This window comes from Peromyscus leucopus, chromosome 12 (genome assembly GCF_004664715.2).
Source record: "Peromyscus leucopus breed LL Stock chromosome 12, UCI_PerLeu_2.1, whole genome shotgun sequence".
In the NCBI taxonomy this organism is placed as follows: Eukaryota; Metazoa; Chordata; class Mammalia; order Rodentia; family Cricetidae; genus Peromyscus; species Peromyscus leucopus.
In genome coordinates this window covers 65,151,284-65,165,043 of record NC_051073.1, presented here as the reverse complement: position 1 = coordinate 65,165,043, position 13,760 = coordinate 65,151,284, and the positions used below count along the sequence as shown (strand labels likewise).

General features: G+C 49.2%; 1 long non-coding RNA gene across 3 annotated transcripts; it reads left to right on the top strand.

Annotated features, from left to right (window-relative positions):
• The first annotated feature begins 456 nt into the window (after positions 1-456).
• On the top strand, positions 457-10,574 carry LOC114686550. 3 transcript variants are annotated; one of them, XR_003733582.2, is made up of 5 exons: positions 568-911; positions 3,107-3,347; positions 5,213-6,292; positions 8,455-8,716; positions 9,679-10,574. It is a non-coding gene; the product is annotated as an uncharacterized LOC114686550 (long non-coding RNA). The 3 variants fall into 3 exon arrangements; XR_005092531.1 differs by having other exon boundaries at positions 457-911; positions 5,213-8,716; XR_005092532.1 differs by lacking the exons at positions 568-911; positions 3,107-3,347 and adding an exon at positions 3,495-3,884 and having other exon boundaries at positions 5,213-8,716.
• Positions 10,575-13,760: the final 3,186 nt, after the last annotated feature.

The following is a 13,760-nucleotide window of genomic DNA, read 5'->3' as shown; positions in this document are numbered from 1 at the left end:
ACTTTGTTTCTCTTTCTTTTTGTTTTACAGGAAGGTGTGGGAGAGAACAAAAGGCAATTAGCTGCTTGTCTTTACTGTCTGGGACTGTGTCCACACGCTCAAATTGTCTGTCACGAAGGGCTGATTGTAACCGTGGGCATGGGGAAGGGCTATTGTAACCGTGGGGATGGGGAAGGGCTGATTGTAACCGTGGGCATGGGGAAGGGCTATTGTAACCGTGGGCATGGGGAAGGGCTATTGTAACCGTGGGCATGGGGAGTTTGGGGAGCAAAACCAGACTGAAGGCAAGTCCAGAAAGGTACTGATTTTTTTTTTTTTTTTTTTTTTTTTTAAGAAAAGGAGCAGCAAGTTACAAAACCAAGATTCTCAAATAGGAAAGAACTTTAGAAATAGAATATGAGCTGAAATCAAGCCCTACTGTGTGACTAGCACACTCTATAGTACCCCCCCTTTTTTTTTTGCGAATCAGTACCTGATGTTTGTCTTGGCATATTGGGTGCCTCACCTCTTACGTATGGTGATTAATTTTAATCCCATTTAGCCTACCTCTCTCTCTTCGACAGTGATTGGCTGAGTGAGATATGGGGTTGTGACCCTAACCTAGCCAATGGGATGTGAAGAGAAGTTTGTTAAGGATTCTAAAAATACTTTCTTCATTCAGAAGGAGGTACCAAATACTTCCTCCTTCAGCCTGAGTGTGATGACCTATCAGTATGAGAAAGGGTTACTTCCTGTTGAGGTTGCCATTGCGGATCACAAAGGGCCAAGACAGCCCAGAGCTATCTATCTCTCCCAGAGCCTTCTCAAGCTGATGGCTCATCTTCAGTCTTCAGAACCCCAGCAGGATTTCCACTTGCCTAATGCCCTCGTGGACGCTATGAAGATTCCGGATACAGGCTTCCCTGGCTTCAGTAAGATTCCGTTTGTTTTCTTCATATCGATAGGTCATTTTGCTGATACTTTGTGAGCCAGCATTTGAAACCAGTAAACAATGGACTGGGGTGGTATAGATCTCTCATTTACTCTAGTAACTTAGCTTTTCTTCACCATAAGGAGGTAACCGAGGCAGGCGACTTCATAATGGAAAAAAAAATTTTTTTTTTCCATAAAGAAAAGTTTGTTTAGCTTCCAGTTTGGGAGGTTCAGGGCTTGGCTCAGCTGCAGCAAGGGCGCTCCTGGCTGTTGCTTTTTCATGGTGGAGGTTCCAGGGTTGGGCTTGTTCTTACGGCAACCCATTCTGAAAAGAACCCCTGTAAGTCGGGCATGGTGGCACACACCGGAGATTCCAGGACTGAGGGTGGAAACCGTAGAGGAGAGGCCTTACATGATCAGACTCTGTCAAACAAACAAACAACAAAAAAGGACTTACTTTAATCCCTCCTGAAGGCTGTGACTTTAACGACCTACACCTCTCAGAGGCTCCAGCTCTTAGAGTTTCCACCTCTCCCCGCGGTCACATTGGATACCAACCAGTGCACAAGCTGTTGGGGCACAAACCACATCCAAACCCTGTTATCCAGCTTAGAGGGACAGGCTGCCCTTCGGCCTTCGCCTAAATACCTGCCGTCTTTGCATGGTTTCCTGTGGGCCTCCCGTTATACTGAGTCTTCCGCAGCTCTCCCATCTTCTTGAGATTTGGGGGTCTTTCCTGGAGCTTGAAAAAGGGAAAGCTGCCCGGTGGTTTCGGCGGCGGTGGCGGCGGTGCCGCACACCTTTAATCCCAGCACTCGGGAGGCAGAGGCAGGCAGATCTCTGTGAGTTCGAGGACAGCCTGGGCTACAGAGCAAGATCCAGGACAGGCTCCAAAACTACACAGAGAAACCCTATCTCGAAACAAACAAACAAACAAAAAAAGGAGGGGGGGAGCTGTAGATCTCAGCAAACATCCTCTCACACCTCCTCACCTTCCTTGGAGTAATCTAATTTCTTTCAACCACCCACCCCCTCAATTCATAAGTAAAAGACTAGAAACACAATGTAGATTTGCTTCCTTGCCCCTTCATGATTTTCTTAGTTCATTCTCGAGCTTTAACGAGCCCATTCAAAACCATCCCATCTCACCAGGTGGTGGGGGCACACACCTTTAATCCTAGCACATAGGAGGCAGAAGTAGGCAGATCTCTGTGAGTTCGAGGCCAGTCTGGTCTTCATAGCTAGTTGCGGGACAGCCAGGGATACACAGAGAAACCCTATCTCAAAAAAACAAAACAAAACAAAACAAAACAAATAAACCTGTCCCATCTCAGGTTTGCTTTTTACAATCCTATTTGCTTTTCCCCTTTGGGAGGGGATCACAGGCCACATTTGCTAGTACAGCCCACGTTCCAGTTGGATTTGCTGTCCAACAGTTGTAGAGACCAAAGTGTCTGGGAAATGGGTTCCAAGGCTTCTGTCTGATGTGTGATCTTGAGCTGAGTGATCTTGGATTAGTCATCCCTCTTGTGAGCCAGATTTCCTTCTCTGTCAGGGAGGGGACAGGACTGGATGGTCCACAAGAATCTTACAGCTCTCGGAGACCTCGAAGTTTATTGAAAGAGAAGGCATTCGTAAGATTTATGAGTGGTTATTTTTTAATTATGAAAACAAAACATGTTTGCTGCAAATATTAAAACAACTCAAAAGTCTGCAAAGCCAAATTGCCTGTGTCCTTCCTTCCTCCCCCAAACCCCAGAGACCATCTTTTGGGGTCTGTGTTTGCTAAGAGCACTCAGTGCATTTGTGTGATGCTGACCTCAGTGGACACCCCCACACCCTACACACACACACACACACACACACACACACACACACACAGCCCACCGCCCAGTTCACTGGATAATGAAGGGCTGTGCTGAGAAGAAGCTGTGTGAGTTTTTACACACACGGTTCTCTTTTTCCTTGGAGGACAATCACAGACTTCAGTGTTGCTGAAGAATTGCAGCACTCTGCTGCCTGTGGCCTCACTTAGGTCTTTATCAGAAAATAGAACACAGAAATCGCAGCCTTAGTTTGCAGGGCCACATCTTCCGGGCTGCTGGTGGCCGGAGATCCAACCATCCTGTAGCAGCTGCGGTGGGAAGTTCAGGTTCAGAGATTAGGCATTGATTTCAGTGCTCTGTTCTTTCAGCCAGCCTAAGTGTTACCTCCTGATGCTTGCCTGTGTTTTCAATCACCTGGAGTCGGGCTCTGTGGCTGAGAAGAGAGACGGTGCATGTCGTTGTAGAACAGCAATGAGATGCAGTCTACCACCTTCTGTTCCGGAGATGGAGTCCGTGAGGAGAGAGGGACCCAGGGCTCCCGCCACCCAAATTGTCAGCTTTATCCCTTCTATTGTCGTCTACACCTGCCTTCACCAGGGCAAAAACAAGGTGTGTGGGGGGTGGGGGTGAGAGGGATAGAACTCAGGATGGACTCAGATGTGCCCATGAAGGATGGCTGGTGCTGAGGAAGGGGGAGTCCTGGGAAAGGTGTGCAAGGGAGGGACAGAGCATGGACTGTTTCTCTCTGTAAGATACAGGGGAGTGAGGAAAGGGGTAAGGGGCTAGGCCTGGAACATTCCAATGGGCTAGATAGAGAAGCTGGGTGACTAGTCCTGACCTGTAGCACAGAATGAGTGATTCAGTCTCCAAAGGGACTGGAGAGCTCATTAGGGACTGGAGAATCAGGGAGCAAAAAATCATAAATCGTTATTACAATACTGCTCAGTACTACTGTTAGCTCATCCATCCATCTATCCATCCATCCATTCACTTGTTACTAGGTGAACATTTCTTCCAGTTTTTAATCTTTCCCCTCCCCTAAGCGGGCCTCAAGCTCCATATGTAGCCGGAGATGACCTTGAGCGTCTGATCTTCTTGCTTCTGCTGGAATTACAAGCATGCATCACCACACCCAGCTTGAGTGAGGTCAGGAACCCAACTCAGGACTTCCTGCATACTAGACAAGTACTCTGCCAACTGGGCTGCATCCTCAGCCCCCGCCTCTTGTCTGGAAGGAGAGATTTCAGCTCAGAGACACAGGCAGTTTAAGAAGTTTTCTTAGCAAAGCAAAGCACAATAAGGTAAAGGATAGGCGGGGGGCAGGGACTGGTGACCCTAAAGGCCTGTGGTTGGCAGACCATTGGGTTCTGTATTGTGGATTTTAAAGGCACTTTATGAATATTCATGAAATGAGTGACAGCTTTACAAGGTACCCTGACCTGGTTCACCTCCCAAATCAGGGTAGACCAGATCTCCCTTCTAGGGTTTTTCTTCCCCTTATTCTCTTGAAAAGTCCATTGTGTGGGGTGGGTGGGGTGGGGTGGGGTGGGGGTGGGGTGAGGGTGGGGGGGGGGGCTGGGGGTGGGGCGTGGGCTGGGGGCGGGGAGTCAAAACCATAATGCAAATGATTTTATAATGAAGTGGGGGGTCTTTGAGGATGCAGACCCTTCTTTAGTGCACATGTGCAGCAACCAAGAAAGCACTCTGAGTTTCTGATACAGTAGGAGGGACATAAACGTTTCAAGCGTGTTTTAACACAAGGGGCGTTCTGACCACCAAGAGCCGCAGCTACGCTGGTACAATGCTTATTTCCTTGGCTCTCTCCAACTAGCCCCTTGTCTAATCCAGGAGACCCAGCCACCATGATACAGCCTCGGTGTCCCTTGGTTACTTTATATTTAACTCCTTGCCTACCCAGTCTTATAATCATTTCGCTAATTCATTCATCCACACATCCATCAAATGGTATTGAGGCTGTGTTTTGTGCTGGGTACTGTGCTAGGTCCTGAGGACACAAGACAGATAATGAAATGGTTCTGGGTCTCATGAAAGGGAGGAGGCCAGTGCTGGATTTCAAGATGAGGCCAGGAAGAGGGGTGGGAAGAGATGGGGTGGAGCTTGAGGCCTGGGGCTATGAAAGAGGGTGGAGGGAACAGATGTTTACAAGAAAGAAAGAACTATGGGATGGGGTAGAAGGGTTGCTGCATCTTCTCAGAATCTGGCCGGGCCTAGGGCAGGGTCAGACCTGTGGGGCATGGAGAAGAGGTGATAGCTGGTTTCTGAGTTTACGATTTAGGGGTCTCAGAATATTGGGGTAGGAACAGGGACCACAGTTGGATGAGGGGAGATAACTCCAAGGGCCTTAGCTCTGAGTCACAGCCTCATGGTCTCTCATCTCCAGACAGGCACCTGGGAGGGCCAGCTGTCCCTCCACTCCTATCAGGAACCATTCATTCTCTCTGTTTTCTTTGCAGCAGTGAATTGAGACAACCGACTCCAAGTAGTTTAATTTGGGAGCCTCAGGGCTGTTCCTTCCAAGGAATGCTGGCTGAAGTGATGGAAAATTAGAGAATTCCAGGAATGGCAGGACAGAGACAGTGTAAAGCATTTCAGCCACACTCTGGGAGGATCTGTTCTTTATACGGTCTCACCTCACACTGGGCGGGCCGCGTGCGCTTAGTTTTGTCGTCTATAAAAATGGATGCAATGATGTCATCACACAGGACCCCGTCGAGAATTAAGTTGCCGCCTCCAGTACACCATCCTGAAGCAGGACAGGTGCTTGCTAAGCGTCCGCTTCCACCCTCAGCCTCAACTGATGAATGGCCCCAGTGGAAAGAGAGTATTCTGGACTGTCTTACCTTGGGATCCTTGACATTTCGCACCTACCCGTGTGTAATTACCATTGAGGTGTGGTAATTAATGACAATTACCATCAAGTGTGGCCTGAGGGGTCAACAGGTCTCTAAAGAGCAGGGAGAACCGGGTCCCCCAACAGCTCTCTGTGTGACAAATAGGGGCGGGAAGTGGTGTCACTGGCTTGAAAGGGCCTGGGTGGCCAGAGGACTTAGGAGATGATTGTGACTCTGCTGCTGTTAGCTACATAATCGTATGACACTATTCGATATCTTTGGGTTTTACTTCCTCACTTAGAGGACACAGCTTGCGCCAGTTGGCTCTATTCACCACGTAGAGCTCATGCACACACTGGGAAGAGCCTACGGTGTGAACGCCAGGTCAAGGAGTTAGTAGTGCTTCTGTCTCCTCATTGGTGGAGGGTGGGGTATTAACAGAGCTTTCCCTCTCCTCCCTCACCTACTGGGCCCCAGAAGCTGACCAGACACACTCTTCGATACATACAGAAGCCTTTGACCTCTTACTGTCCTTGTCGTGGAAAATCAGCTGTTTGCAAAAGTCCTCCCACTCTTCAACTTGTAGCACACTCCCGGCCACATGGCCACCTTCTGTTGAGCCAACTGGAGTATGGAGATCAAGGACCTTGGTTTGCCCTGCGGAGGAGTTGGTAATTTTCCCTTTCAGATCTAAGGCCTGTGGTAAGATACAGATCTCAGCTTCTTCTTCTTCTTTTTAATCTCCTTTGCAGAAAATCCTCAAAATCTTAGAAACTTCTAGAAGCCTTTATTCCATCCTCTTCTCCATTTTTGCAGAGAAAAGCACAAAGGACCCGGAGTGGGGAGAGGAAGAGCCTTAGAAAGCTTAGCAATTGACTGTCCTCGATCTCCTTCCTGGACCCTATCTTTGGCCAGGAGGGGCCTGACTGACTGATGTAGAGAGGAATGAGAGGAAGGTTCATTGGGAGGTTACTGCCATAGTTCAGTATGATATGATGGGGGCCTATGTAGAGTGGGAAGGGGGTTAGATGTTTAATCCAATGACAATCGTCATAGTAAATTGGTGACTGGTGACTGGATGTGTGAGCTTCAGCGGGAACAGAAGACGCCTGTTATTGGTTGGTGCAGGACAAGGCATGTGTAGGAGGTGAGAGTTCGGAGGGTGGGCAGTGAGCTTTAGGCAGGCTTGGGGAAGTAACCGTGGGACATGCAGAGAAAGGCATCCAGTGGATAGTGAGTGGCTGTGTAGCCTGAGCTCAGGGCGCAGATGGAGCGTGAGACGTGGTGCTCCACCTGCCAGATCTAGAAACTGAACCATGGGAGGGGAGGGTCAGCAGAGGGAATTCAGGGCAAGGTATAAATAGAGCACAGATACCTTCCCTGGGAGGGTTATTCCTGCCCTCCAATCGCCTTTCTCTCAGACCAGCACTGCACATAATGGTGTGTGTGTGTGTGTGTGTGTGTGTGTGTGTGTGTGTGTGTGTGTGTGTGTTTATAGAACAGAGCTAACCGCTGAGAGGCTAAGTGGCTTTCTCTGATGCCCTGAATACAGCATTAAAAATCGTCCCCGCTAACCTGCCATCTGATTTCTCTCCAGCTGGCTGGTAATTTCTGTTAAATCCCAAATGACCATGTGTGAGGCTCCCCGGGGGCCTTCAAAGAACACAGGTCCCAGGAACACAAAAGCGCCTGGGAGATTTCTCAGCCCAGGGAGCTTAAGCTTCTTTTTTCTTTAATTTTTAAATAACTCATTCCAGATTTAGCAAAAGATCCATTCAGAAGGAGCCTGGCCAGGCAGTGTGAGTTGACAGCTCTTGTTTCTGAACAATCCATTACTGATTCAGCGCCAGCCACGAAGCCAGCAGGTGCCGAGCTCAACTAAACATGTAGGAGCACACACCGAGAGATGAGGAACCGGGAGAGTGACGGCAGTCTGCGCTCAGGGTGGTCCCTCCAGAGAGGAAGACAAGAGGGTTGGGGCGAGTGTCTCTCCCCACTTGGTATAGGGAAACTTACGTGTTCCCCGGTGTGCTGGGTATTCCATTAGACCTTCCCATATGTGGTGACTTAGTCCTCGTCCGTGACCTGTGGGGCATGGCACATCTCCACTGGACAGATAAGCGAACGGGACCTTTGCAGGTGGTGGGTGTGTATGAGGGTGGACAGTGAAGAGACTGCCAATGTGAGAGAGAACGGCTAGAGGCCTGTGGAAGAGTCCAGAGCAGAGAGAGAAAGAAGCAGACTGGACATGGCCGGGCCTAGGGAAGCAGGACAGTGGGAGAGAACAGTGAGATAGATAGATAGATAGATAGATAGATAGAATAAGTCTGAGCGGGAGATGAAGATATGTATAGTGAGAATAGCTGGGTTATAAGAAAGATGCGTAGCTGTGGAGGGGAAGCCCGTGAACTGGAGGGATTTTAGGGTAGAGGAGGAGGTGAGAAGGGCCAGGACACTAGCATGGACTTTGAACTGTGTAACAGGTACTTGTGATGCTGAGGGAGCCTGGAGGCCCCACAGCCCTAGCCAGATGTCCCTTCTGTCAGAGGCGAGGGGAATGACTCCTTTTGGTAGATGGGAACCGGTTTCACAAGTTTCTGAGGAGTTCTGGCTTTTATCTAACCACCAGAAATCCTCCTATAGTCTAGGCTGAGCTCATTTCTGACTGTTTGGACAGCCTTTGAGACCCAACAGTGATCGGTTACAAAAGGCTGCTGCATTCAAGCATCTGATTCCGGGTCCAGAGCTCTCTTCTCAGTGACGTATTAGCAGGGCAGGAGGATGGTGTGGTAACTGCTCTTCTCCAAGACTGTCCCAGGGAACTGATTTCGGTATTCATGCCCTCTTGTATCTCCCTTCCATAGGGTATCTGGGCTAGCCCTATGTGGCTGCTGTGGAGAAAATGATGCTAGAGATTTCTGAAGCTAGGGCCAGGTGCCATATAGCTTGTTCTCTGCGATGCTTAGATGTTGTGAGAAGCAAGTAGCTATGGAAGACGTCTGACTTCTTGGAGACTAACTGCCATGCTGTTTTGAAGCCCAAGCTAATCACGAGAATGGGGGTATAGAGGAAGATGCCCCGTCTCTCTCCAGCTGCTCAAGCTATCCCAGCTGAGGCATAAATCATGTGAGTAAATAGTCATTTGAGATGACATTCCCAGTAGTGTCTCCACATGTCTCCACCTCAGCTCTTTTCTGATGGTAACTGTGAGGGCATCGTGGAACATCTACCCACCAAGGCCCAGGTGACCCTCAGGATTGTGGGAAATAATTGTTGCTGTCCACAACCAGGTTTTAGAGTAACTCATTTTTCAGTGACTTAGTGATATGTCAAAACTCAACCCAAACAACTAATTTTCAGGATTATTTTACCCATAATAGACATTATGACCAGTTTGTATTGGCCATTTATTATGTGTCAGGGACTGTGCTAAATATTCTTTTTAAAAGTGATTTTGAAAGCTTTAAAGTATGTGTGTGTGTGTGTGTGTGTGTGTGTGTGTGTGTGTGTGTGTGTGTGCGCTCACATGAGTAGAGGTACCTGTAAAGGCCAGAAGAGGGTGTGAGATCCACTGGATTTCAGAATATATATATAAAACTTTTGTGGCTCCCATATAGGAGTAAGATCTCAATGTATCTGTCTTTCTGTGCTCAGCTTATTTTACTTAACGTGACATCCTCCAGTTCCAACCACAATACTAACAATGGCAGGATTTCATTCTTTTTCCTAAGCCTATCTTACTATGTATAGTTATCCAGTAAACTTGCTTCACTAGGAAGGTCCAGGGATGTTCTATATTAAGCCCAAGGTCACAGACTAGTAAGTGGAAAGGTCAGGCTTTAAATCCCCCATATGCAAACTCATGTGCAGCGCCATTACATTTTAAGCTTCTCGATAGGAGGCAGGCAACTCTCAGAGGACCAGACTGATGGGTGGACTCAGATCTAGGGACTGGCCTTGGAAAGCTTCACCAAGCTTAGAGGGCTTGTCTTGGGAGGGGTAAAGCAGAGACCGCTCTGGCTTTGTGGATTCATTCACACGGAGAAACAAATAGATGTGACCTTTTCCTTTTGAAATGTTTTTTCAAGGGAAGCCAGTGCTGCCAGCAGGGTCTAGATTGATGGCATCGGATGCCGAGACACGGAGCCTCTACCTTCTGTCACTTCGCTTGGCACGTCGGGTCAGATCAGCCAGAACCACAGCCAGACTCAGAAATGTCACATCGATTGCTTACTCAGAACACGTTCCCCCGGCCTTTCCTCCCATCTAGTCTGTGGGACGTGGGGGCCTGCTGTAGATTTCATATCTGCAGGGCAAAAGGAGCAGACAAGGAGACCTGAGTCACGTCAGAAGGCACAGATAAGGGAAGGTGGAAGTCTCAGATGAGGACCCATAGGCTGACGTTTGGGGCTGCTCCCTCTCCCTCCGGGTGGGCCTTGGGGAGCCCCAGGCGAACGAACACACAGAGGCTCTGTCACTGGGTAGCATGGCCCCTGCAGGACTGCTTGAGAACAGAGTGCCGGGCAGGGCTGACTTCCTGTGACTCCGGATCGGGGCCTCTGTGTGCAAAGATGCTTTCCATCAGCCCCCACCTCATCTGCTACACATCTACAGCCCCTCAGAAGCATTGGCCATTTGAGGGCAAGTGAGCATGGATGCCACCTAGAAAACAGCGTGAGGCGGTGTTGAAAAGCACTAGATGACCCCTGTTACAAGAGGAATCAGCTTGGTGGACCAGATCCTATACCCTCAGCCTCCCAGGGCCTCCATCCTGCACCCAGATTCCCTTCTCATCAGAACCCTGCTTGCTCCTCAGAGCCTGCCTGGCCTTCCCCTCCATTGGAAAAGCCCACCCTGGGTATTTTGCTTCCCAAGCCTCCCTTTGAATTCTGCTTACCTTTTGTTTTCTGTACCCACACACCACGTATATTATTACATTGACTTACTTAGTCTTCCATACATTGATTCTTTTATTGTCCTTAAATTGACTGATTTTTTTTGAAAGAGAAACAGTATGATGCAAACCAGAACCATTTGCTATAAATAGGAGTCACCTGTATGAACAAATACAGTGTTGGCTGCCAAGGACCTGGGCTTGCAACTTACTCTGTGTTTATGGAAGGGAATATTGCCATCTGTGAAAGATACACCAACGAGACACTCCTCTACAGGGAACCAAGGTAGTCCGGCAGAGTGGCATTGGCTGCTGACTCTTCCATTAATGCTAATTAATTAATGAATTAATGTTCGGGCTGAAGATCTCTTCTCCCACCCATGGCTTCATTTTCACATTTTGATAATCATGGACATTCCAAATTAACCTTGCCTCCAAATTTAGGTTTTCTTGCTGTTCTGTGGACATCGCTGAGTTCTTTTTCCAAATATTTAGAGCAACAGGGTCCTATTTTATAGTAAGCAGACAACACTCACGGTGATCTGTCTGCATCTAGATGTCCTTAGTCCCAGTTCTAGCCTGCCAGAGGTCTCAGGCCCTGTGAGTCAACAACCGTGCTCTTCGTGGTGTGCGTGCAGGATGAGTGAGCTGCAGGATGAGTGAAGCCGCAGGATGAGTGAGCTGCAGGATGAGTGAGCTGCAGTAGATGAGTGAGCTGCAGGAGATGAGTGAACTGCAGGAGATGAGTGAACTGCAGTAGATGAGTGAGCTGCAGGATGAGTGAGCTGCAGGATGAGTGAGCTGCAGGAGATGAGTGAGCTGCAGGAGATGAGTGAACTGCAGGAGATGAGTGAGCTGCAGGATGAGTGAGCTGCAGGAGATGAGTGAAGCTGCAGGAGATGAGTGAGCTGCAGGATGAGTGAGCTGCAGGATGAGTGAGCTGCAGAGATGAGTGAGCTGCAGGATGAGTGAGCTGCAGGATGAGTGAGCTGCAGGATGAGTGAGCTGCAGGAGATGAGTGAGCTGCAGGAGATGAGTGAGCTGCAGGATGAGTGAGCTGCAGGATGAGTGAGCTGCAGGATGAGTGAGCTGCAGGAGATGAGTGAGCTGCAGGAGATGAGTGAACTGCAGGAGATGAGTGAACTGCAGGAGATGAGTGAACTGCAGGATGAGTGAGCTGCAGGATGAGTGAGCTGCAGGATGAGTGAGCTGCAGGATGAGTGAGCTGCAGGATGAGTGAGCTGCAGGATGAGTGAGCTGCAGGAGATGAGTGAGCTGCAGGAGATGAGTGAGCTGCAGGAGATGAGTGAGCTGCAGGAGATGAGTGAGCTGCAGGATGAGTGAGCTGCAGGATGAGTGAGCTGCAGGAGATGAGTGAGCTGCAGGATGAGTGAGCTGCAGGAGATGAGTGAGCTGCAGGAGATGAGTGAGCTGCAGGAGATGAGTGAGCTGCAGGAGATGAGTGAACTGCAGGAGATGAGTGAGCTGCAGGATGAGTGAGCTGCAGGATGAGTGAGCTGCAGGATGATGAGTGAGCTGCAGGAGATGAGTGAGCTGCAGGATGAGTGAGCTGCAGGATGAGTGAGCTGCAGGATGAGTGAGCTGCAGGATGAGTGAGCTGCAGGATGAGTGAGCTGCAGGATGAGTGAGCTGCAGGTTTGCACTCAGGATCTTCTGTGCTCCCTCCTGACCACTCAGGTTTGTCCTGCTGAAAGGAATTCAGTGCCTTGGGACTGCTTCACTGGCCCGGGCTATTCTGAAGCTGATTTCATAGCACCATATCAAATGCTACGCACACAAGCCACTTCCTGGCTCAGATCAATCATTCTTTGCAGTGTACAGTTCAACAAACTTTGTACAATGAAAAGAATTTGCAAAATCAAATGCATCGTGCATGAAGGCTTGTTGTCTGGAGTTGTACACATTAGTGAAAGGGAGCATTGAAATCGGTGGACCCACTACATGCATTCATTGCTTCCTCATCCATTCAGCAAACTCTAGCAAAGCACCTACTGTGTGCCAGGCCTCGGGGGTGGGGGTGTGGATAAGTAAGTTGTGTTTCTCCTCTGGAGAGGGTCATCATTCAGAAAGGGTGATAGCCTGAGTCCGGAACAATCGCTGCAAACCAAGGCAACCCAGGCACGAGCCAAGTGCAGGGAGAGTTGGAGAACCCTGAGTTCCCACTGAAAGACCTGGAAAAAGGAACACGAAGCGATGACCTTTGAATGAAGCTTTGAGAAAGAGCCAGGCTTGTCAGAGAAAGGGCATTCCAGGCTAACAAACAACCAGGGAGCAAGAGCCCAGAGGCTCCTGTCTGTGTTTTCTGAAAGTGATCAATTTCCAGAGCTGGTTACAGTCTAGGATATCTGTGGGGAGGAACAGGAGACAGAGAGAGAGGTAGTAGACCTGGAAGGACTTTCGGTGTTTAGCAAAGGGGTGCTGTTGGGGTCCCTTAAAGGGGGAATGTAACAGAGTGGCTAGTTCCTGACTCAGAGTTCTGCTGGGCCTGTGAGTTCCTGGCACAGAAGCTCAGTTTCTCATCATGGAAGAGGCACATGGGAGTGAGCAGAGAGCAGCGCTCAGGGATTCTAGGGAGGTGCTCGCACGAGGAGCAGTGCCCCAGGAGAGATGGCCCCCTTTTGACAGTCTGTATTCAGTTTTCTTTGGGTTTCAGAAGTGATGGTTGGCATTTCAGCAGCCCTTTTGGGCCCCAAAGCTGCCTTGAGGATGAAAGCCAAGCATGGGGATGGCCGAAGAAAAAGAGCAGACAGCAACCTTGGATGTCATCTCTTCTGCGTGAAAAATATACAAAGTGTATGTGTGTGTGTGTGTGTGTGTGTGTGTGTGTGTATACACGTGTGCACATGCAGGTGTGTGTGCAATTGAGACCAGGGACTAATGACTGATGTCTTCCTCACTTTTCACCTGGATCACACCGATTAGGCCAGCCTGGCTGGCCAGCGAGCGCCAGGGATTTTCCTGTCTCCACCCTCCCAGTACTGAGATCACAGGCTACACTGAGCTTTTCAAATGAATGCTGGAGATTCAAACTCAGGTCTCTGTGCTTGTATGGCAGGCACTTTACTGACTCAGCCATCTCGCCAGCCCCCAGGCCTTTATTTAAATTAGCATGACTTTGGGGGTTCTAGGATGCTCAGCCAAACCTAACAGCAATTCATGAGCGCCTCTTGGACTTCTAGGCCATGGTTGATAACTTTCCCATCTGGGTCTCCTTTGTACCTACTGATGTTATTTGTGTGTTGGATTTTGTTTTGT